At 37.8% G+C, this 25,834-nt stretch overlaps 1 long non-coding RNA gene across 1 annotated transcript; it reads right to left on the minus strand.

The window, feature by feature from the left end:
• Positions 1 to 21,667: 21,667 nt before the first annotated feature.
• On the minus strand, positions 21,668 to 25,167 carry LOC107823269 (uncharacterized). Its single transcript, XR_012710550.1, has 2 exons — positions 24,778 to 25,167; positions 21,668 to 22,112 (listed from the first exon to the last, which is right to left on the minus strand). It is a non-coding gene; the product is annotated as an uncharacterized LOC107823269 (long non-coding RNA).
• Positions 25,168 to 25,834: the final 667 nt, after the last annotated feature.

Here is a 25,834-nt window from a genome sequence, read left to right on the forward strand (position 1 = left end):
CATGGCAATCCAGCTCCAACATACAATTGCTTGAATTTAGGATTAAAACTAGACCCTTAAGTTACTTCATTCCAATTAATTGCTCTTTATAAAACTTGCATGTAACTTGCTTAGTTAGATACTATCATCTTATATCTCTGTAAGTGCAAAAATTGTGAACATGTGTAGAAATAATTAACTAGGCCCAATATTGGAATAAGACGGCCCAAGTCACGTTTAATACTACATGTGGTGAACCTGGGCCCACGTTGGCCAAGGGGCTGTCCATATTGTGTTTACATTCTGATTTAACAAATTGTATTCGGAACCCGACTATAACAACTCGTAAGCATGTAAATAAATTAGGACTTTTTCTCTTTCATTTTTTAGAGACAAATTTAATAGAAAATGTAGTCACTTTAGGATTGTCCTTTTAAAATAAATGAGATGAGTCTCGCCTAGCAAAACGCACAGATTGCGGGGCCCTCACACATATATGTATTAATTACTTAGAACTCGGGATCGGCCGCTTTGCGAACTTCACGGCCTTTTCCCAAAATAACCATGCTTTAGTCTCTTTAGGCACGTACTTTAAGTAACATTACCTTCTTAAACCCGAGTGCACATTTATGTGACCCAAATCCAAATCTCAACAAAGTCAAAATATGTCTCTAACCATGGGTGCATTGATGTTACATGGTTCGAGATGTGTTTTCACGACGTTACAATTCTCGTTGAAAAATAACAATAATAAAAACAGTAAAAAGTTTAAACTTGCACATAGGTTCAATATGAATAAAAATCAGATAAATAAGCCAAATATGACAGTTGAGCGACCGTGCTAGAACCACGGAACTCGGGAATGCCTAACACCTTCTCCCGGGTTAACAGAATTCCTTATCCGGATTTCTGGTTTGCGGACTGTAATACAGAGTCATTTTTTCCTCGATTCGGGATTAAAACCGGTGACTTGGGACACCATAAATCTCCCAAGTGGCGACTCTGATCCTTAAATAATAAATCCCGTTTCGATTGTCCCTTGATTGGAAAAACTCCCTTACGCGCCCCTTTGCGGGGGCGCGGGCGAAAAAGGAGGTGTGACAATAATGTTGCGGTGTGCAACCCGATCAAATATAATATTTGTTGCGGCGTGCAACCCGATCAAATATAATATTTGTTGTGGCGTGCAACCCGATCCATTATAATATTTGTTGCGGCGTGCAACCCGATCCATATATAATAATGTTGCGGCACGCAACTCGTTCCAAATATACATTCAACAATAATCATAACCATAGTCCCGGCAAGGGATCAATAACGAACTACTCTATCCCGGCAAGGGAATCGACAACATAAATAAATACGTCCCGGCCTGGGAGAAACAGCTATAACCAATCTTAATCCAACATCTGACCATTTCAGCTATCACCAATACTCAAACTTCGTAATTCCCACGAAAACAAACTTATTCCTTGCTCACTTTCGAGAGTCATCAATTAAAGCGTCCGTAATATCATTTAAGAATACAACGAGTTGCAATTTAAGACGTACGGTCATACTCGGCACCAACGTATAGATACTCGTCACCATACCTATACGTCGTACTCAACAAGACGCAAATAGCAAATAGGACACAACTCCTAATCCCTCAAACTAAGGTTAGACCAAACACTTACCTCGATGGCCATGAACACAACTCAAGTTTCAATTATTGTTTTACCCCTCGATTCCACCGCCAATTCGCTCGTATCTAGTCACAAGTTACTTAATTACATCAATAAAAGCTAAGAGAATCAATTTGAATGCATGAAAATGAATTTCCCAAAGTTTTACCCAAAAAGTCAAATATCGCCCCCGGGCCCACATGGTCAAAATTTGAGGTTCGAACCAAAACCCGATTACCGATTCCCCCATGAACCCAAATATATGATTTGTATTTAAATCGGACCTCAAATCGAGGTCCAAATCCCCAATTTTTAAAAAACCTAGGTTCTACCTAAAACACCCAATTTCCCCCATGAAAATCATTGATTTTGAGTTGAAATCATGTTAAAAGATATTAATGATTGAAGGAAATGAGTTAAAATTAACTTACAATCGATGTGGAAGAAGAGTTGTTCTTGGAAAATCGCCCAAAGGAGTTTGTGTTTTAAAAAGATGTGAAAATGGGTTTAAAATCGTCTAAGTATAAAGTTACAGGTCGCAGGTATGGGAAATGCGAAAGCGAACCCCGACCTCTGCTAACTTGGGAATTGCGGAACAGGGTTCGTATTATCGAACCCTTCAGAAATGCTGAACTTTCGCATTTGCGAAAATAGTGTCGCATTTGCGATACATAGGTCGCATTTGCGATCACTGGCCCATTGACAAATCTTCGCATTTGCGAAGAAAATCTCGCATTTGCGAGCCAGGTGCGAAGCCTGCAGTCGTGGGCACACCAACTAAAATTCTGCAATTTTTCTAAGTTCCAAATGCACCCCGTGGCCTATCCAAAACTCGCCCGAGCCCTCGGGGCTTCAAACCAAATATACACACAACCTCAAAAACATCCCACAAACTTATTCGTGTACTCATATCACCAAAATAACACCAGAAACAGCGAATTAAACCTCAATATCAATGAAATTTATCAAAACTTCTTAAACATCATATTTTGCATTTAAGGTCTGAATCACGTCAAACGGATTCCGTTTCTTACCAGACTTCACAGAATCATCTTAAATCATATATAAGATCTGTACCGGGTGCCGGAACCAAAATACGGGCCCGATACCAATATGTTCTAATTAAAATTCATTTCCAAACTATAAACAATTTCAGAAAAGAATTTTCTTCAAAAATTCATTTCTCGGGCTTGGGACCTCGGAATTCGATTTCGGGCATACGCTCCAAGTCTTATATTTTCCTACGGACCCTCCGGGACTGTCAAATCATGGGTCCGGGTCCGTTTACCCAAAACATTGACCGAAATCAAATTAATTTATTTTATAGTCAAAATTTATCATTTTTCACAAAATTTCGCATATAGGCTTTCAGGCTACGCGCCCGGACTGCGCACGTAAATCGAGGTGATGCTAGAAGAGGTTTTTAAGACCTTAAAATGTAGAAATTCATTTTAAAATAAGTGATGACCTCTTGGGTCATAAAAAACGTCATTAAATAGGACACTGTTACACTACCTAAAACCCAAGGCGGCCTTGGAATTCAAAACCTCCCCACCAAGAATATAGCACTCCTAGCTAATCTAGCATGGAAACTTTTTAAGGATCCATCCTCTTTTTGGGCATCCATACTCCTAACCACTAGTCTTACTTCTAAAAAGACCTCATTCATTTGGGAAAACATCCAACATGGCTGGCACCATTGCCAAATAGGGGCTAAATGGGTAGTCTCATTGGGCGATCATATTAACTTCTGGGATGATAATTGGATTGACCATTAGACCTCACTTAGATCACAACTTGCAAGCCCCCTACCACTTCAAGAGTCTCAGCGGAAGGTTAGTTACTATAACCACGACAATAATTGGGATCTAACCAATTTACCATTTCAGCTTCCCCGGACCCTACTTCTTAAAATACTCAGTATTTACCTACCTCAATACCCTACTCATCCTGATTCCATTATATGGAATCTCACCCCATCGGGGCAATTTACCGTCCAATCTTGCTATCATGCTTTAATACCCCATACACCTCATTCCAATTAATTGCTCTTTCTAAAACTTGCATGTAACTTGCTTAGTTAGATACTATCATCTTATATCTCTGTAAGTGCAAAAATTGTGAACATGTGTAGAAATAATTAACTAGGCCCAATATTGGAATAAGACGGCCCAAGTCACGTTTAATACTACATGCGGTGAACCTGGGCCCACGTTGGCCAACGGGCTGTCCATATTGTGTTTACATTCTGATTTAACAAATTTCGTTCGGAACCCGACTATAACAACTCGTAAGCATGTAAATAAATTAGGACCTTTTCTCTTTCATTTTTTAGAGACAAATTTAATAGAAAATGTAGTCACTTTAGGATTGTCCTTTTAAAATAAATGAGATGAGCCTCGCCTAGCAAAACGCACAGATTGCGGGGCCCTCACACATATATGTATTAATTACTTAGAACTCGGGATCGGCCGCTTAGCGAACTTCACGGCCTTTTCCCAAAATAACCATGCTTTAGTCTCTTTAGGCGCGTACTTTAAGTAAAATTACCTTCTTAAACCCGGGTTCACATTTATGTGACCCAAATCCAAATCTCAACAAAGTCGAAATGTGTCTCTAACCACAGGTGCATTGATGTGACGTGGTTCGAGATGTGTTTTCACGACGTTGCAATTCTCATTGAAAAATAACAATAATAAAAGCGGTAAAAAGTTTAAATTTGCACATAGGTTCAATATTGTATAAAATCAGATAATTAAGCTAAATACGACAGTTGAGCGACCGTGCTAGAACCACGGAACTCGGGAATGCCTAACACCTTCTCCCGGGTTAACAGAATTCCTTATCCGGATTTCTGGTTTGCGGACTGTAATACAGAGTCATTCTTTTCCTCGATTCGGGATTAAAACCGGTGACTTGGGACACCATAAATCTCCCAAGTGGCGACTTTGATCCTTAAATAATAAATCCCGTTTCGATTATCCCTTGATTGGAAAAACTCCCTTCCGCGCCCCTTTGCAGCGGCGCGGGCGAAAAAGGAGGTGTGACAGCTCTGGCGACTCTGCTGGGGACAGAGAAAAACCCAGAACCACTGGTTTAGGGTTAGAAATTCGAGCTTAAAATAATTGTTGTATTTGGCTTTATCATATGATTGAGCTTAAATGTGCAAAATGATACTTTTTTACCGCTTTGATATTATTTGAACTGTACATATAAACTGTGCCGAAACCTTCTGTTCTCACCTCCGGGGATGTGCTTACTGGTTGAGACTCCCTAATCTGTTAGTTTCATACCTTGAAATAAAAGAGGCTCGGAAAGTTTCTAAGCCTGCTGGCCTTTTGGTTCCAGGAAAGGAGCTCCTTCCTCAACTCGAGTTGTCCACTCGGGTACACTGTCTAGAACATATACCCAGGTTGAATCTAGAATAACTTGACTTCATGTCGAATCCCTAGTAGGAACGTTTATTTGCATCATGTTGCATTTGACTTAGGGGACTCAACACAGGGGTTGGGTCCGTCTAGGACAGGCAACCTGAAATGAAAAAAGACCATCCTACAGCATCCTGTTTGTTTTGCACATTTATTTGCTTCAGATCTGCATGCTGACCAGCTTCTGAAATCGGGAATTTTTGAAAAATTGTGAAAAATAGAAAAAGAAAAATAGCAGTATAGGGAGATAACTACTTATTTTTAGAAAAATAAAACCAATGTCCAAGTAATGTCAAAACTATTCCGAAATTTTGAAAAATGAAAAAAAAATTGTCTTTTTTAGTTTGATTTATTTGAAAAACAAAAGAAAGGAGTCTTGTTTACAAGTTTAGTTTATGTTGGGCGAACTATGAGGGTCTGATTCTCACTGGATGTGAGATACGTAGGCAAACCTCATCGGTTCCGGCCCCCAATTTTCAAAAAAAAAATCAAAAAAAATTCTTTTACTTCCTTCTTTAGAATTTCTTTTTTCTTTGAGACCCTAATTTTTAAAAATACAAAAAATATTTTCTTTTAGTTGCTTCTCAAAATCAAAAAAAAATAATACAAAAAAAATTTCATTCTTCTTTCGAAATCTGGAAAAAAAAATCCAAGATTCAAAAATACTTTCCTTTTCTTTAGAAGTACTTCTTTCCCAACTTCAGAATAAAAATCCATAAATGCAAAAATATTTTTTCTCTTCTTTAGAAGTTTTTCTATCGAAATTCCAAAAAACAAACAATACAAGTCGAAGTTCAAAGAAAAATCTTTCTTCTTTAGAAGTCTTTCTTTACAAGAATGCTGAAGAAAAATCAAAATCCACAAATATTCTCTTTCTTCTTTATAAGTCTTTCTTTTGAAAAAAAAAGTGAAAAAGAAAAGAAAATTCGAAATCCAGAAAAACATAAATTTAGTTTATTTCCTTTATTCCTAATCTTCCGAACTACGCAAGATCTGATTCATGTTCCCACATGATACGTAGGCAACCCACATCAGGTTCGATCACCATTAAAAAGAAGTGAGAAAAATGCAGAAATAAAAAAAATATTGATAGTAATAAGGACCGACTGAGTCCATTCTAACATGTTTTGTTTTGAATTGTGAAGAAAGTTGAGGTAGTAGGTTTATGGTAAGATGGAAACACAAGATCCAAGGAAAATGATAACTGACATCGAAGTTGTTACAAGTGCTCAAGAGACTCAGGGTCAGAGGGTTCAACAAGAGTCTACTGTGCCGGAGAAAAATAGAATACTGAAACAGCAAATGACCGAAGTGTGTCAAGCATGGGCCAGTGGTCAAGGACAGCCTCGTCATGAGTCACAATTTGCGACACAACAAGAGCAGTACCACTCTCCTAAGTACCACTCGTACTCGTTTGATCTTCCTGCAAAGATTGAAGAGCCTGCCCGAAAAATGGTACAGGAAGAAATGACCCAAAAAGTGAAAAGCTTAGAACAATGGTTGAAAAACAGGCAAGGGTTGTTAGGTCAAAAGAGTGTTGCCTTCAAATATCTATGTATGTTCCCCGATGTCCACTTGCCGCCTGGTTTCAAGACTCCCAAATTTGAAAAGTACGATGGACATGGAGATCCCATAGCCCACCTGAAAAGGTATTGCAATCAACTGAGAGGTGCGGGAAGAAATGAAGAATTGTTGATGGCTTATTTTGTGGAAAGCCTTACGGGAGTAGCCTCCGAATGGTTTATGGATCAAGACACGTCTCGCTGGTATGTCTGGGATGACATGGCACAGGCCTTTGTCAAACAGTTCCAATACAGCCTCAATATTGCCCCAGACTGCATTTCCCTTTCAAACCTGAAGAAGAAACCAAGTGAAAGTTTCAGGGAATATGCCATTAAATGGAGAGAGCAAGCAGCTTGAGTTAAGCCACCCATGGATGACCACGAGCTAATAACTGTCTTCCTTCAAGCCCAAGAGCCAGATTACTTTCAAAACATGATGTCCGCAGTTGGCAAATCCTTCTCGGAAGCAATCAAAATGGGAGAAATGATAGAGAATGGTCTTAAGACAGGCAAAATTATAAGTCAAGCAGTTTTTAAAGCCGCAACTCACGCTGTCCGGGTTGAGTCTGATAATTTTAGCGACACAAATGAGAATATTGAAGAAATCATGATGACATCAGGGTTGAGAAGAGGTCCCAGGAGAACATCTCGAAGGTATGAGCAGCCTCCTCAAGTTTTCCATGAATCCCCTAAGCAGTATTATCCCCCTCAGAACCCACAACACTCTATTGTTCTACCTCAGTATGTTGCCCAGCCACCAAAACACCCCAGAAGGCGAGCACGAGCGTCACAAAATCTCCAGAAACGTCCACAAAATTTTCAGGCGCCCTATAACCCACATCCAAGCCAGAGGTATAAAGGGGAACGAAGGTTGAAAGATAATTTTACACCAACGGGAGAGTCCTATGAAAGCTTATTTGAGAAGTTAAAGCATTATGACATGATTGCATCTATTCCTCCAAATCATGTGGACCCACGTGCAAGAAGCTTTGACCCTTCTAAAAGGTATGAATACCATTCCAATGCCCAGGGGCATAATGCTGAATGCTGTCGGGATTTGAAAAGAGAAATAGAAAGGATGATCCAGGAAACTCTGATTGTGATCCAAGATAGTGACACCCAGAATATCGCGAAGAAGCCTTTACCTGCACATCATGATGCACACTTTGTGGGGATGAGGCCTGATGACAGGGGAACTTGTTGACTGAGGTTGATGATATTGAAGTTGGTAATGGTCTTGGCAATATTGATGCGAAGCTCAGTGGCTAAGATGCCAGGTTTGATAAGTGGGAGGACGCTCCGTTCCTTGGTTAGCAAGAGAGAAGCTTTTGGTGGCTTATTTTGTTGTCATTTCTGTTGTTCGGATTATTCTTAGGGTTGTAATCCGGATATTATCTTGTGTCAAACTTTTTTATCTTTCCATTTTTGTCATAGCGGTTTGTCCAGGTTGTTTCGGGATTTTATTCTGGTTTGTTTTTGTTTGTTTTGTTATTCAAACCATTTCACCGTTAGTCTAATGCACAATCCGGTCTTTTATTATTTCCAGTCATCTTTTTGTTTAGTTCTTTTATCATTTTGTTCAGCGCCGATTCTAGTAACATGACATGTGCACACAGTTTGGGCCTAATTTTAAAAGTTAATCATAAAACCATTGAGAGGTGATCGGAACATTTAAAGGAAATAAGGATGGTTTGAGATTATTCGGAGCTCGAGTCATGTGGAACTGGGGCAAGTAAAACATAAAGAAAATCGTTAAAGGCAAGATTCGCCAAATTGACATGAGGGTCGTTCATGATAATGAGAGTGAAAGTGTTGCCCAACGGTGCTTTAGAGATGACAAATAAAAAAGCAAATGTCTGAATATAATTGTCAAGTCCAGCGCCATCAGAAGAGGCTACAAATCTTTGTTTAATTGTGTTGTTTGCACTTGGCATGTTTTGAAGACTGAAATGACGAAGACATTTTGTTCTGCTACCTAAACACTTTATCCTTCGTTACCCCTTTTGAGCCTTATTTATTTTCTTTCATACCCCTCGTTCGGAATCAGTAGCAAAGGTTAGAAACACAAACGTGGAAGAAAAAAGAAAAAGAAAACAAAAGGGAAAAGAAAGCAACAAAAAAAACAAAAAAAAAACAAAAGAGAAAAAAAATGAAAAGAAAAGAAAAAATGATAACAAAAACAAAAGAAAGTCAGAAGAAAACAAAGGAATTGGGAACTACGTTTGACCTGATTCCTCAAAGAGGATACGTAGGCGCCTCACGGCTCGATCATAGTGTGCATAGTGTGCATAGTGTAACATAGTGTAACAAAAATAAAAATCCCCAAGCTAGAAACTGGGGAAGAAGTTGTGCTTGATGTAAAGAAATCCGGTTCCGAAGGTTGTAAATTTTGAACCCAAATCGATTTGTTTTGAACCTTTAAAAACCCTTTTTTTAGCCTATCCAAAATCCTACATTACAGTCCAAAGAAAGACCTTCTGATCAGTCTTCAAAAAATGCCAACTTAGACAAATGAGAGAGTCTTACCGGTGAACACTCTGATCTCCAGCAGAAAAGACTCTGATCCTAGCAGAAAAGAAATATGAGAGAGTCTAGCGGTAACACCCCAATCCCCAGCTGGAAAGTGAAACAAAAGAGAGAGTCTTATCGGTGAAAATTTTCATGGGCACCATAAGGCGATGAAAGCTGAGAGAAAAAACAAAATGAGAGAGGCTTGACAGTGAAAACCCTTCAGGCACTACAAGTCGAATAAAGATTGAGAATCAGATGGAAATCACCAGACGAAAGTTGTGAAAGGCGATTAACGACGGAGGATAGGCCATATGTGCATGTCATGACCATTAGAGTTGGTATCCGCATTTGATAGGTTTTTATTTTATAGTTTCCTCTCTAGATAGTCATCTCTTTCCTTTGTCGTTTATTCTGTTCCTTTTTATCTTTCTCCTTTCATAGAAAAATTCCTCAGTATAGTCTGTTTGTAAAGAACAAGTGAGAAATGACTTCAAAATCTGCCATCAGCTTTCCAATTATGCAAGACGAGATCTGACTAGTACATCCAAGTGGTATAGTCAGCAAGGAACAAGCGCGAGGCCAGTGTCAAGAAAGATATCCCCAGCAATAGGGAATTGACAAAAGGATGGACGAATGTCAAGAGGGATATCCTCGGCGAAATCAAAGTTATAGACCTCAAGGCCAAGGCCCGTGGACAAATCAAGAAAGAACAACGCGGAGAGCAATGAGCATGATTTGGGAAATTCATATGAGACTAAAAGGTCGGGGAAATGCCAGTTTCCGAGCTATGCCACAAAATAAGAGGGATATCCCCAGCAGAAAAGGTTGTTTTCAGTGACACGAATAAACAAAGAAAGTGGTTTATCAGCAAAACATTGCAAAATCCTCAAGGGGAATCAGCTGTCATGGAAAAGATACATGGTCAGATGGAAAACAACGTTGAGAGGTTGGTGAATAAGGAATCGACAATAAGGTCGGAAGTTATCGCCCAAATTTCAAGATAGCCGAACGACGCAAAGCAGGTCAAGTCGTTCTAAGACCAGCAGGAATATCATCCCCAGCAAATAATATCATCCCCGACAAGTTTTGATAGTGTAATGGAACGCAGAGCAGGGAAGGAGAAAAGGGAAAAGTCATCCCCAGTAGGAGTATCACAACCAACCACCACAGTCGAATCTTAAAGGAAATGGCATTGATGGCGGAAAGGCATGCCATAAAGAAGATTATCAAACTGGGGCAGAAAATCAGGTATCCACATGGGAAGGAAGAAAGATAACACCAGTCTTAAGGGAAGTGGGTTTTGAACCAGTATTATCCCCAGCAGTGTTGAAAGAAAGAAAATAACGAGTTTTAATGAAAGGAGTCGTATCCCCAGCGGACAGAACAAAGAGATGAAACTGGTGTTTAGAAAAAGCAAAAGCCATTATCATCCCCAGCAGCTTCCAGAAGAATGAAGCACCGATTTGAAGGAATAAAATTCCCCAGCAGCGTTATCCTCAATAACGTTATCCCAAGATGATAACACTTTTATCCCCAGCAGTGTTGAGAGAAAAAAAATAAATAAAATAAAATAAAAAAATAAAAAATTTAGGAGGGGAAGAAAGGAGACTCCCCCAGTGGTATTATCCCCAGCAGGTAAGTAAGTAATTCCCCAATAACATTATCCCCAGCAGTCTCGTGGGAAGACAACACGAGCTTTTAAAGGAGGAAGTCATCCCTAGCAAGGCCACAAATCGGCCACCGTTTTAAAACTGATAAATTTTTCTTTGTTTGAGAGTTGAAACAGGAACAAAGCAGCGCAAGGGAAAAATAAAAGAAAAGAAGAAATTACAAAGGTAAGTTTCTCAAATCTTTGATCTTTACATTTTCCTCCTAGGATAAAAAGTCCTAGTCTGATAGATTTCCCTCCCGATACAATCTTGGTCCGATGGAATTTTTTTCTCCCAAGATAAGATATCAAACTTTAGTCCGATGAAATTTTCTCCTAAGATATCAAATCTTAGTCCGATCAATCTTTCTCCTAAGATCACAACAAAATGGACCTAGTTTGACGATTTTTCTCCTAGAGTCAAAATCTTGGTCAGATGGAATTTTTTTTCTCCCAAGATAAGATATCAAATCTTAGTCCGATGAAATTTTCTCCTGAGATATCAAATCTTAGTCCGATGAATCTTTCTCCTAAGATCACAACAAAATGGACCTAGTTTGACGATTTATCTCCTAGAGCCAAAATCTTGGTCCGATGGAATTTTTCTCCCAAGATAATATAACAAAGTCTTAGTCGGATGAATTTGCTCCTAGGATCAAAATCTTAGTCGGATGAATCTTCTCCTAGGATCAAAATCTTAGTCTGATGAATTTTCTCCTAAGATAAACGTCTTAGTCTGATGAATTTTCTCCTAGGATCACAATCTTAGTAGGATGAATCTTCTCCTAAGGTAACAAATCAAAACCTAGTCGGATGAATCTTCTCCTAGGATCAAAATCTTAGTCTGATGAATTTTTCTCCTAAAACCTGGTCTGGTGAATTTTCTCCTAGGATAATTTGAAAAAACAGAAGTTTGAATTTGAAAAAAGGGGGTCATTTTTTAGTTTTCTTAAGATTATCAATGTTCAGTTTTCCTCTAGTCAGGAGCCCCCTGAAGAACGGAATGGCAATTTATTTTTTGAAGTTGTTGTTGAAATCTCGCCCGCCTGAAGAAAGGAATGGCAATTTCTTAGTCTGATGAATTTTCTCCTAGGATCAACGTCTTAGTCTAATGAATTTTTCTCCTAAGATAGAAAACCTAGTCTGATGAATTTTCTCCTAGGATAATTTGAAAAAAGAAGAAGTTTGAATTTGAAAAAAAAGGAAGTCATTTTTTTTAGTTTTCTTAAGATTATCAATGTTCAGTTGTTGTTGAGGTCAGGAGCCCCCTGAAGAACAGAATGTCGATTTATTTTTCGAAGATGTTGTTGAAGTCTCGCCCGCCTGAAGAACAGAATGTCGATTTATTTTTCGAAGTTGTTGTTGAGGTCAGGAGCCCCTCCTGAAGAATGGAATGGCGATTTATTTTTCGAAGTTGTTAGTTGAGGTTGGGAGCCCGCCCATATAAGAGAGGAATACATTTCAGTCTTTACATTTTAAGTTGAAGAAGTTGGGAGCCTGCCCATATAACAGAGGAATACATTTCAGTTGTTACATCTCAAGTTTTGAAGTTGGGAGCCTGCCCATATAACAGAGGAATACATGGAAGTTTGAAGTCAGTAAAGCAGAGGAATACAATCGAAATCCCCAGCGGGAAACAACAAAAATTCCCAGCGGAGGAAGGAAGTTCAAGATTCGATGGAAAAATAATGCGAAGCTCCCGAGAAGGACATAAGCAGTTTGAGATCGGCAGTCAAGGGAGAATACAAGACAAATCAGAAGTAAAGAAATGTCAGAGGAGTCACCAAGACCTCAAAGCAACAAGAGACATAAGAGCACGACTAAAGATCTAAATAAAATTTTGTAATTCATAGACTATAGTTTAGTCTAGCTTCTTATTTTCTTTCAGCATGGTGTAATAAGGAGGTCGGAAAACAGTAATAACAGCATGCAACAGCAGTAACATTGCAGTCCCATGGTAGTCCCAGCTACCAAAACTTCTCGAACTACATTAACCTAATTCCCTTCTAGCCAGAGATATGTAGGAAACCTTTGAAGAAAAGGTTCGGTTAAATCTTTTTCAAAAAAAAAATGCTTCACACGGAGTACTCGGATGGGCAAAAATCGCTCACTTTATCTTTGCACGAAAACTCTTCGTGTCTTCGGACAAAGAGGGGCAGATGTAAACACGTGATTTTTGCCCTATATGAGAATTACTCCCAAAAATTCAAAATAAAATAATTTTCCTTTGTGTGCAATTTTGAGAATTTGCGTGGTATTTTTGATAAATTATTTGTATTTGTCCATGCATGTTTATTTGTTAAATTAATAAAAAATACAAAAATATGCCGCATTTGCATTTAGGATGTAATTCTACAATTAAAAGTAATTAAGTTTGTTTTACAAGGATGAAAATTACAAAAATATGCATCGTTTGCATTTTTAGCATTCAATATCAAATTGTGCAATTTTGTTTTAATTGATGTTTAATTATGTATGATAATTGTTGCTAGGAATTAATTAGTATTTTTGATAAGTTAATTTAGTTTATAAAATTTAGAATTTTAGTTTTATTAATTAGAAAGTAAAAGAAAAGAGAGCAAAAAATATAAAGAAAATCGGAATTGGGCATCTTCTTCAATTTTAAACCAAGGCCCAAAACACCTTTACCCAACCCAAAATCCCTTGACCCAAGACCAACCGCACCCCCCATCTGACCACACGACTCCCCTCACTCTTTCTCTCATTTTTGTTTCATTTGTTACTCAAAAATCCCTAAAGACCCCTTCTCTTTCTCCTAGCCGCCGGACCCATGCACCCCCCCCTCTCTTCATCTTCTCCGTTCACCCCTCCAAACCAATACCCCATGCTCCAACACCCCCTCCCATGGCTGCCCCTTCCCCTTCACGTTATCATCTCCATCCTCACGTCCAAATGACCCCTCCAGTCGCGAAACGAACCAGTCCATCACCACCGACGACCCCCCTCCCCCCCCCCCCGTCCGCCATTGGCGAGCAGCAACGCTGTTGCGTCAACTAGTCACGCTGCCTCGTCGTCCACTTGCAGTAGCTCCATCTCATCGTCGAGGTCGTCCACCATGTAGCAGCATTAACCATCATCGACCAGCCACGAACAGCCATCAACAAACAACACCCCGTCCGCCATTGACGAGCAGCAGCGCTGTTGCGTCGACCCCCAGCTTCACCTGCTGCTTCTTCTTCTTCAACAACCTCTCATGGTTGCCCTTCTGCTGCTGCTTCACCCAAACCACCATCGCTGCTGCTTCTTCTTCTTCTTCCCCAGCTTCATCCATGAACAACCCCTCCAGCTTCAACCAGTACGACACCTCCCTCACATTGACCACACAGCCCCACAACCAGCTGCTCAACACACACACACAGCCTTACGTCCAAACAACCTGCTGTCTCGTCGTTTCTTCAGGTTCAATCCGTCGAGGTCGTCGTTTGTCGTTCTAAGTTCGTCGAAGTTAAAAGAGAAGGTGGGTTTTTGTTGAGTCGAGATCCGTTAGGTCGTTGGCAGTCTTGGATCGAGTTCTCCGTTTCCGTTCGAGTTCGTCGTTGTTCATTTCCGGTTAGCTGGTTTAAGTTTCATTTCTGTCCATACTTTGTTTAATATTCTCGGATTTGAAATCAGTATATGTTTGATTCTTTTCTTGTTCGTTGTTTATCATTTCTTGATTATTTCTTCAGTTTGTTTTATGTTCTTGTTTAGTTTTAATATAGAAGTGTTTAGTTTAATCATGTTGTTAGATTTAATTTAAAGTTCAATTGATTATTGAGTTTAGTGATTTGAATCTACTTGTTGGTTATGTTCAATTTGTTACTGTTATTGAATCTGAAAGTATGTTTGTTGTTAAAAATATTGTTCAGTCAAAAATATTGAGTTTCTAGCCTAAATTTGTTGATGAAATTTGATTAGAAATTGGTTATAGCTGCTGTATTTTGGTTAGATTGATTAGGTGAATTGGTTATAGCTGATGGGGTAGAATGGTAATTTCAGTAGTTTCAGGGGCATTTTCGGGATTTTAAGTTTTAGCAATTGATTAATTTGAGTGTTCTGTCCATTAAGCGCTAATATATTAAAATAATGCATAAAATAATATGTAGTGGGGGACAAGACATAATGGTGGGGAATTAATATATTGTTTAATATAGTGGGGGACAAAGCATGCGGTAGTGGGACAATAATGGAATTAAATAAGGAAAAGATATGTGTTAGTGAGAATTAATTTAGGTGCTGCTAGTTTGGATATAAATTGGAGAGAGTTGGACACAAAAAAAAAGGGAAGAAGGAGAAGAATTCGGAAAGATAAAAAGATTTTTGAGGATTCGAAGACGGATTTTTTAAGAGAGTTTGAGAGAATTTTCTGAATATTAAGAGAGAATTGGAGATTTTTCATAACAGAAAAAAATTTTTGAAAATCTAAAGAGAGAGTAGTATATACCCGATATACACTCTACACTGGATATACAAAGGGAGAATTCATTTTGAAAAAGTGAGGTCTTCTTTACTACTGAAAATCAGAATCAGTTTGTTACCATTTAATTGAGTTTTTAAGTGGTTTCTTGAGTTGTTATTCCTGGTCTGCATTGGTTTGCGTTGATATTGTTTCATTGAGTGTGCTGGAATCGTGTTGGTTTTCAAATCTGTCACTGGGTGTCCCGTTTGCTGGTTGTTGCTGGTTATTGTTGTTGTTGCTGTGTTACATACTACTTTGCTGACCTTCCTCTTCTTATATTGGCAATACCAGGTACACAACTGATACGCTGGTTAATGTAAGCTGAAACATGAAACATGAATACAAATAAAGAGTTGAAATTTTAATTTGATTTAGTTTTGTTACTGATTGTACTTAGGACATTCTATACACTACTGTTCCGCAGTGTTAAATTTCTGCCATTTCTGTATAACTGGACAATGTTATAGTAATGTAGTCAATAATATCCCGTTGTTTTAGTTTAGTTATTAGGTAGTATACGTTCAAATGCATGTTAAATAAAACCAGACCAGTAGACTGTTTTAATATCATGACAATCCAGCTCCAACAATCAATTGCTTGAATTTAGGATTAAAACCAGACTCTTAAGTTACTTCATTCCAATTAATTGCTCTTTATAAAACTTGCATGTAACTTGCTTAGTTATATACTATCATCTTATATCTCTGTAAGTGCAAAAATTGTGAACATGTGTAGAAATAATTAACTAGGCCCAATATTGGAATAAGACGGCCCAAGTCACATTTAATACTACATGCGGTGAACCTGGGCCCACGTTGGCCAAGGGGCTGTCCATATTGTGTTTACATTCTGATTTAACAAATTGCGTTCGGAACCCGACTATAACAACTCGTAAGCATGTAAATAAATTAGGACCTTTTCGCTTTCATTTTTTAGAGACAAATTTAATATAAAATGTAGTCACTTTAGCATTGTCCTTTTAAAATAAATGAGATGAGCCTCGCCTAGCAAAACACACAGATTGCGGGGGCCTCACACATATATGTATTAATTACTTAGAACTCGGGATCGGCCGCTTAGCGAACTTCACGGCCTTTTCCCAAAATAACCATGCTTTAGTCTCTTTAGGCGCGTACTTTAAGTAACATTACCTTCTTAAACCCGGGTGCACATTTATGTGACCCAAATCCAAATCTTAACAAAGTCAAAATGTGTCTCTAACCACGGGTGCATTGATGTGACGTGGTTCGAGATGTGTTTTCACGACGTTGCAATTCTCGTTGAAAAATAACAATAATAAAAGAAGTAAAAAGTTTAAATTTGCACATAGGTTCAATATGAATAAAAAATCAGATAAATAAGCGAAATATGACAGTTGAGCGACCGTGCTAGAACTACGGAACTCGGGAATGCCTAACACCTTCTCCCGGGTTAACAGAATTCCTTATCCGGATTTTTGGTTTGCGGACTGTAATACAGAGTCATTCTTTTCCTCGATTCGGGATTAAAACTGGTGACTTGGGACACCATAAATCTCCCGAGTGGCAACTCTGAAATAAATAAATAAATCCCGTTTCGATTGTCCTTTAATTGGAAAAAACTCCATTCCGCGCCCCTTTGCGGCGGCGCGGGCGAAAAAGGAGGTGTGACAATAATGTTGCGGCGTGCAACCCGATCAAATATAATATTTGTTGCGGCGTGCAACCCGATCAAATATAATATTTGTTGCGGCGTGCAACCCGATCCATTATAATATTTGTTGCGGCGTGCAACCCGATCCATATATAATAATGTTGCAGCGCGCAACCCATTCCAAATATACATTCAACAATAATCATAACCATAGTCCCGGCAAGGGATCAATAACGAACTACTCTATCCCGGCAAGGGAATCGACAACATAAATAAATACGTCCCGTCCTAGGAGAAACAGCAATAACCAATCTTAATCCAACATCTGACCATTTCAGCTATCACCAATACTCAAACTTCGTAATTCCCACGAAAACAAACTTATTCCTTGCTCACTTTCGAGAGTCATCAATTAAAGCGTCCGTAATATCATTTAAGAACACAACGAGTTGCAATTTAAGATGTACGGTCATACTCGGCACCAATGTATAGATACTCATCACCATACCTATACGTCGTTCTCAACAAGACGCAAATAGCAAATAGGACACAACTCCTAATCCCTCAAGCTAAGGTTAGACCAAACACTTACCTCGATGGTAATGAACACAACTCAAGTTTCAATTATTGTTTTACCCCTCGATTCCACTACCAATTCGCTCGTATCTAGTCACAAGTTACTTAATTACATCAATAAAAGCTAAGAGAATCAATTTGAATGAATGAAAATGAATTTCCCAAAGTTTTACCCAAAAAGTCAAATATCGCCCCCGGGCCCACATGGTCAAAATTCGGAGGTTCGAACCAAAACCCGATTACCGATTCCCCCATGAACCCAAATATATGATTTGTTTTGAAATCGGACCTCAAATCGAGGTCCAAATCCCCAATTTTTAAAAAACCTAGGTTCTACCTAAAACACCCAATTTCCCCTATGAAAATCATTGATTTTGAGTTGAAATCATGTGAAAAGATATTAATGATTGAAGGAAATGAGTTAAAATTAACTTACAATCGATGTGGAAGAAGAGTTGTTCTTGGAAAATCGCCCAAAGGAGTTTGTGTTTTAAAAAGATGTGAAAATTGGTTTAAAATCGTCTAAGTATAAAGTTGCAGGTCGCAGGTATGGGAAATGCGAAAGCGAACCCCGACCTCTGCTAACTTGGGAATTGCGGAACAAGGTTCGTATTATCGAACCCTTCAGAAATGCTGAACTTTCGCATTTGCGATACATAGGTCGCATTTGCGATCACTGGCCCATTGACAAATCTTCGCATTTGCGAAGAAAATCTTGCATTTGCGAGCCAGGTGCGAAGCCTGCGGTCCTGGGCACACCAGCTAAAATTCTGCAATTTTTCTAAGTTCTGAATGCACCCCGTGGCCTATCCAAAACTCACCTGAGCCCTCGGGGCACCAAACCAAATATACACACAACCTCAAAAACATCCCACGAACTTATTCGTGTGCTCATATCACCAAAATAACATCAGAAACAACGAATTAAACCTCAATATCAATGAAATTTATCAAAACTTCTTAAACATCATATTTTGCATTTAAGGTCTGAATCACGTCAAATGGATTCCGTTTCTTACCAGACTTCACAGAATCATCTTAAATCATATATAAGACCCGTACCGGGTGCCGGAACCAAAATACGGGCCCGATACCAATATGTTCTAATTAAAATTCATTTCCAAACTATAAACAATTTCAGAAAATAATTTTCTTCAAAAATTCATTTCTCGGGCTTGGGACCTCAGAATTCGATTTCGGGCATACGCTCAAGTCTTATATTTTCCTACGGACCCTCCGGGACCGTCAATCATGGGTCCGGGTCCGTTTACCCAAAACATTGACCGAAATCAAATTAATTTATTTTATAGTCAAAATTTATCATTTTTCACAAATTTTCGCATATAGGCTTTCAGGCTACGCGCTCGGACTGCGCACGTAAATCAAGGTGATGCTAGAAGAGATTTTTAAGACCTCAAAACGTAGAATTTCATTTTAAAATAAGTGATGACCTCTTGGGTCATCAAAAACGTCATTAAATAGGACACTGTTACACTACCTAAAACCCAAGGCGGCCTTGGAATTCAAAACCTCCCCACCAAGAATATAGCACTCCTAGCTAATCTAGCATAGAGACTTTTTAAGGATCCATCCTCTTTTTGGGCATCCATACTCCTAACCACTAGTCTTATTTCTAAAAATACCTCATTCATTTGGGAAAACATCCAACATGGCTGGCACCATTGCCAATTAGGGGCTAAATGGGTAGTCTCATCGGGCGATCATATTAACTTCTGGGATGATAATTGGATTGACCATTAGACCTCACTTAGATCACAACTTGCAAGCCCCCTACCACTTCAAGAGTCTCAGCGGAAGGTTAGTTACTATATCCACGACAATAATTGGGATCTACCCAATTTACCATTTCAGCTTCCCCGGACCCTACTTCTTAAAATACTCAGTATTTACCTACCTCAATACCCTACTCATCCTGATTACCTTATATGGAATCTCACCCCATCGAGGCAATTTACCGTCCAATCTTGCTATCATGCTTTAATACCCCATACACCTCCTTCAAGCAATACCTGGATTTGGAAACTACCCACACCTCCAAAAATCAGGTACTTCCTTTGGATCTGTAGCCACAACAAACTCCCCACAAATGCATATTTAGCTCACCTAAACATTATCACTAATCCCCTATGCTTCTACTGTTTTAGAGGCAAGGAGACTATCACACATATCCTCTTCGAATGCACTGCCTCCACCTCCTTATAGGCACACCTAGGTCTTACCTCCCTTATAACCTCTCTTAAAGACACTAACATTCCTCTAATGCAGCTAATCAAAATGTTGATCGCTCAATACACACACCACACCCCTTACAACATTACTCCACCTACATTAATTCCCTACTGTTTATGGGGTATCTGGATCCAAAGAAATCATAATATTTTCAACCATAAACATAACCTAGTGCCCTTTCATCAAATAATTACTCGAGCCGCGGAATATCAATTCCTTACATCACCAAAACACAAGTTCAAATCCTACACTCCCCTTTATATCAAATGGCAACCTCCAAACCAACACCACTACCAATTAAACACTGATGCTAGGTCTCCAGGTTTTAATGGCATAGGGGGTGTCATCCATTCACCTGAAGGGGATTGGCTTTTGGGATTTGCAAAGCACATAGAGTTTGGTAATAGTATACAAATGGAATTACTTGCCTTACTCAATGGATTACGCATAGCCCTACAACATGAATACCTCCCTTTGGAAATCAACATAGATGCTAAGGAGGTAATCACTTTGCTTCAATCTGACAACCCTCACTATACTAATTTGCTCACTGATTGCAGGTTGCTGCTCAAGCAGCTGGATGATCCACTTATGCAACATGTTTACAGAGAGGCAAATATGGTAGCTGATGGATTAGCATACTATGGCATGCAACTAGCAAGCAGTGATGGCTTGCAAGTTTCTGTACACCACCATCTTTTGTCCACCATCTTTTCCATGCAGACAGAGAAAGGGCAGTACGCAGGAGACTTGTCAACCCTTGCATTTTTGAAAACCATGTTACCCCAAATGTAAATCCATGCACAAGCATGCTCCCAGTTCCCCTATTTAGTAACCACCCAGCTAGTAGTTGTATTGATCCTTCCATGAATCCTAGTAATCAACTAGATAATAGACTAAGTAATGATCCACCTGTGGATCATGGTAGTACTGTAGCTAATAGTTTAAAGGTTGATCCACCTATGGACAATAGGTTAATAGTAACTAATAGTGTACCATCAGCTAACACTAGTGCCACGAGCACATTGTCCTCTGTAACTCTTTAATAGTAGTAATGAAGTAATCTTTTAAGGACAAAAAAAAACCTTGGTATATTATATCTTTCAACTAACTTCTCTCCATCAAAGTAAAGAATTACCACCTTTTGATTTATAGAATGAATATTGAATGAGAGGTCACGGGTTCGAGCCATGAAAACAACCTCTTACAGAAATGTAGGGTAAGGCTGCGTACGATAGACTCTTGTGGTTCGCCTCTTCCCCGGACCCCGTGCATAGCGGGAACTTAGTGCACCGAGTTACCCTTTAATGAGAGTAAGTAAAGCGCATAAACGGATCTCTCTAGCATGATTTAGTAATTAAAACTCTTGTGCGCTTTTCAACAGCTCCATTCAATATAAAGCCTTGACTATAAGTGTTATTAATTGATTTGCCTTTAGTTTTCTAGTTGTGTTTACACTTGACTAAATCTAAAAATCAAAGACAAGTTTACCAAGACAAATTACGGTATAAATGGGGCGGTTAACTTGTGTATACTAAAGATGCACTTTTCACAAAACTCGACTGTTTTATGATTATTTTGTTCAGCTAACTATAAATCGGCTGCTGCATGGCATGAGGAAAAAGTTCAATCGGTTGGTAAACGACGTAGAAATTTCGGGCTCACGGATTTAATTATGTCATTATGTCGTTACTGATCTTTGATGTTTTCTTCTTTCAACTTTTGACCATGCAAAATTATTTCAAATATTTAACAGTCAAACGTATAATAATTACTCCATCGTGTTAAAAGAATCAGAGTTCGCAGGATAAGAGCCAAAATTATAGATGCAATTAAAGGGATGTATCATACACTAGATAGTGACAGCCCGTGCCAGCATATAGAAGCTGAAACTTTTATTTTTTATCAAACTTTGATTTGATATAAAACTACAGATAACAAAAGTCGAGGCATTTAGGTAACTATCAAATCAAATAATAATACTAACTGATCAACATCCATATAGAAACAAAATATCCATTCTCAGATGTTGCATAGTTGCAAGAAGACACATTCTTTACATTGATACAGATAAAATGTGATGCATTCATAATGCTATAATGAACCTTCTCTGCAGTCTTTGACAAAAGATAACGATAAAATGTGATGCATTCATAATGCATAATGAGTCTTCTCTGCAGTCTTTGACAAAAGACAACGGCAATGTAGGCACCAGTAAAAGCAATAAATAATGATCAAGTGCCAATCACCGTCTAACATGACAATACCAATTTATACCCATGCAAGTACTTATACTCAATACCTTCAATGTATACATAAAAAGCTCTCTTCTTGCAAAAAGGTCACAGGTTCTGCAAATAGCTTAAACCTCACATGGTAATTAACTTGCATTGTAATTAATACCTAATGCAAGTGGGGGTGGGGGTGGGGGGGGAGAGAGAGATAGAGAGAGGTGTCAAATTCTTTTGTGTTAAAAGATTGGCTTGTGTCGTACTCTTTTATAAGAGGTAGACGCAAGGAATGAAATTATCAAATTAAAAATTAGGAATATTGCCCCAAATAAACTAATTTCAATAAAGCAAATAAACACGGGGATAACAAATAAATTTATTGAGAGTTCACAATGCGATGAAAGCTGAGACGTTAATAAGACAAATGCTTTGTTGTTGCAATTTCCGCCCATGCATAAAAGCAATAAGCACATCTTCTGAAACTTAAAATTAAAGCTACTAGTAGGTTACCAAAAGAAGAAACCATTATTCATATTGAATTAAGAAAATGAGCAAACTTCATAACAAAAAAAAAAAGAGCAATTGTTCTGTAAAAAAAAAAGAATTTTTATCTCAGAACATTTAATCTATTTCTACCACACTACTAAGAAAAAGAATTAGCATAGAGCCTTAGTATATTTGGAGCAACTCAGAAAATTTGTCACGTCGACTTCGGAATTGGTAGCTACTATTAGTAAGTAGTGAGACAGAGAAGATAACTTTGGTTCATTAAGTAAATTAACACACCCTTAACGTTTTAGCAAAATCGCAACTTTAAGTCGTCCCTTGATTACCTTGACTTCAAAACCCAGTACATCTCAACTGATGGAATTGCTAGTTGATTGTATCATCACAAAGTTGTATCGCAAATATATTATTAGCAAGAAAAACAGAGCTAAAGCGTAAATTGACCTATATTGCACTATTATTCACCTAAGTATATTATTACACTTCAAGTAATACTATCATACCATGGACTAGGGGTGTACATAGGTCGGGTTGGTTCAGATTTTATAATTATCAAACCAAACCAATTGTGTCGGGTTATTAAATCTAAAGACCAAACCAAACCAATAAAACTCGGATTTTTCACTCTCGGTTTTTCTCGGGTTTTCTCGAATTTTCGGGTTATTCGGGATTTTTCCGGTAAAATCTTCGTAGAACAAAACATATAAATTGTGCTCAAAATATTTCTTTAGTCTTAGTAAGATACAACTATATAAAGTATTTTCCAAGAAAATAATACAAAATATGAGATATGACATGGCATTATCCTAAAATATTCAACAATAAAGACAATAAAATTATGTAATATAAATATTGCTAATTAAAAAGTCATAATAAAATTAATATAATCTAAAAGTATTAATAGCCTGTTTGGCCAAGCTTCTTTTTGGCCAAAAGTATTTTTTTTTGGGCCAAAAGCACTTTTAGCCAAAAATTGAGGTGTTTGGCCAAGCTTTTGGAAGGAAAAAAAAGTGTTTTTGAGGAGAAGCAGAAGCAGTTTTGGAGAAGCAGAAAAAAGTAATTTCTAGCACTTTTTTTATAAGCACTTTTGAGAAAAATACACTTAGAAGCGATTTTTTAAAGCTTGGTCAAACACTAATTGCTGCTCAGAAGTGCTTTTCAAACTAATTAGTCAAACACAAACTGCTTTTCACCAAAAGTACTTTTAAGAAAAGCACTTTTGAAAAAAAAAGCACTACTCAAAATAAGCTGATTTTTGCAGCTTGGCCAAACAGGCTATAAGTCATTCTAAAATAAGTAGACTAATAAGGAAGTATTAATTACATGACTAAACGCTAAAGAAAAAATAAAAATAGGTTATACATTTTTATCTAAATTATTGCAAAACAAAAAAAAAATTATTCAATACATTCCCTAGTATTGAATTGAATGTCTTTTGTTAGTATTACTATTGATTTGATTTTGGTTTGAGCTTTTGTTAGCACTATTTAATTTACTAATATTAATGGCTATAAAACTTATTGGAACATTCAAAAGTTCTAAGTTCAACCTTGAAATAATACCTCAAAAGATAAAATTATGAAATCTTTTAAGATATATTTATAAATTACATCACAATAAGTATATTTATATATTAAATATATCTAAAATTTATATATATGTAATGTCGGGTTGGTTTGGTTCGATTTGACTTTCTACAGTTAAAACCAAACCAAACCAATTATGGTCGGGTTTTTTTTCCAATACCAAACCAAATCAAACCAAACCATAGCCGGATTGTTTTCTCGATTTGACTCGAATTATCGGGTTAGTGCGGTTTGTCGGTTTCGTTTGTACACCCCTAGCATGGACATATGTTTTACACTTTAACTTGAAAAGAAACTAAATTTTGTTGAGGAGCTTTAGCGGATAGGAGACACAATCATCGCCCACAAATACACAGTGACAGACATCCTATCAAGCTGCCTATACACCTCGTTTTATCAGATAGGTTTTTAAGTTTCCTATTCACTTAATCAATAGATTAAAAAAAGAAAATATCAGGTCGATAATATTTATTTTTTGAAAAAAACTACAAATTTATAAAAGAAATCTAATACAAACGCTCCTGGCCAAAAAGCAACGATGATATTTGTACTTCGAAAAAGAATCGCATGCTAATATTTCCAAACGCATATAAACAAATAAAAAGAATTTTATCCAATAAGCCGCAAGCGACTGCTTTTAAGAAAATATATATAGCCTGGTATGTAAAGGCAACAAAAAACAACTATAGAAATCCCTAAATAAAGAATTCAAAAAAAAAAAAAAAAAAAACAGGTTGAACTCACCGCAAGCGAGAACCAAAAAGCCTTAGACCCCATCCTCAATTTCCCGTTCAAGTATTTAACAGATAAATTGGTGATGAGCAAAGGAGATTAGAATAGAGTTGGTTCGAGCTCCAGGAAGAAGAGGAGGTTGAAGGAACCGAACAACAGAAGAGGAAGATAACAAAATAACCTTGCAATTCCTTTTAGCTATTGCCAAGTCGCGCACTTGATCCTCTCTCAATCTAGATGACAGATAGAATTTTCAGAGGAAGGATCGAGAAGTTTGATTAGCAAGAGGGAATAAGATGGGAAACGTGGCAACTTTCCGGAAGACACGTCTCACAGGAGTGTAGTAAAAGTCGATATTACCCTTAATTTTAATCTTATTGACAAGAAGCAGCCGGGTCGAAACCTGCCTCTTCTATAATACTAGTATACTTACCCGCGCGAGGTGCGCGAATCGTTTTAAACAAAAAATAGCATAGAAAAATATTAAAAAGAGAGATATATATTGCAGACTATATTTAACGCCTGCAATAAAAAAAATTAAACGAAAAGAAATATAAGTGAATTCTATCGGACTATATCTATGAATTTGTTGTTAGGGACCACCAATCCCCAAAAGCTATTTTAACATACTTGAGAAATGATACATCAATATTTCGCTTTAAAAGAATTAGTCCACATGAAAATGCATAAACTTTTGACAAACATAAAGGACATCACATTTGGTTAAAATCTTATTTCAGGTACTGTCTCGAACGAAGGTTCATATGGGTGCACCAACCTGCACAAAAGAAGAATTACCGAATAATTTTGTCTCATCGACATCATGTTGATTTGTTAGTTGGTCAAAAGGACGCAAGTTAAAGATGTTCATATGAAATGAAGGATCGGGTGTTTCCTCAATAAATGTCTTTTGTGTAAATATCAGCCTCAGGTTGTGTGTCGTAGTCCTCAACTTCAAATTATTTGGTCCGACAACAAAGTACCTCATACGATATAAGCGAAGTTCATGTATCTTGTTCCTAAAAAACTTAACAACATACTTTCCGATTGAAGCATGTATACGATCACC

Source organism: Nicotiana tabacum, chromosome 6, assembly GCF_000715075.1.
Source record: "Nicotiana tabacum cultivar K326 chromosome 6, ASM71507v2, whole genome shotgun sequence".
Taxonomy (NCBI): Eukaryota; Viridiplantae; Streptophyta; class Magnoliopsida; order Solanales; family Solanaceae; genus Nicotiana; species Nicotiana tabacum.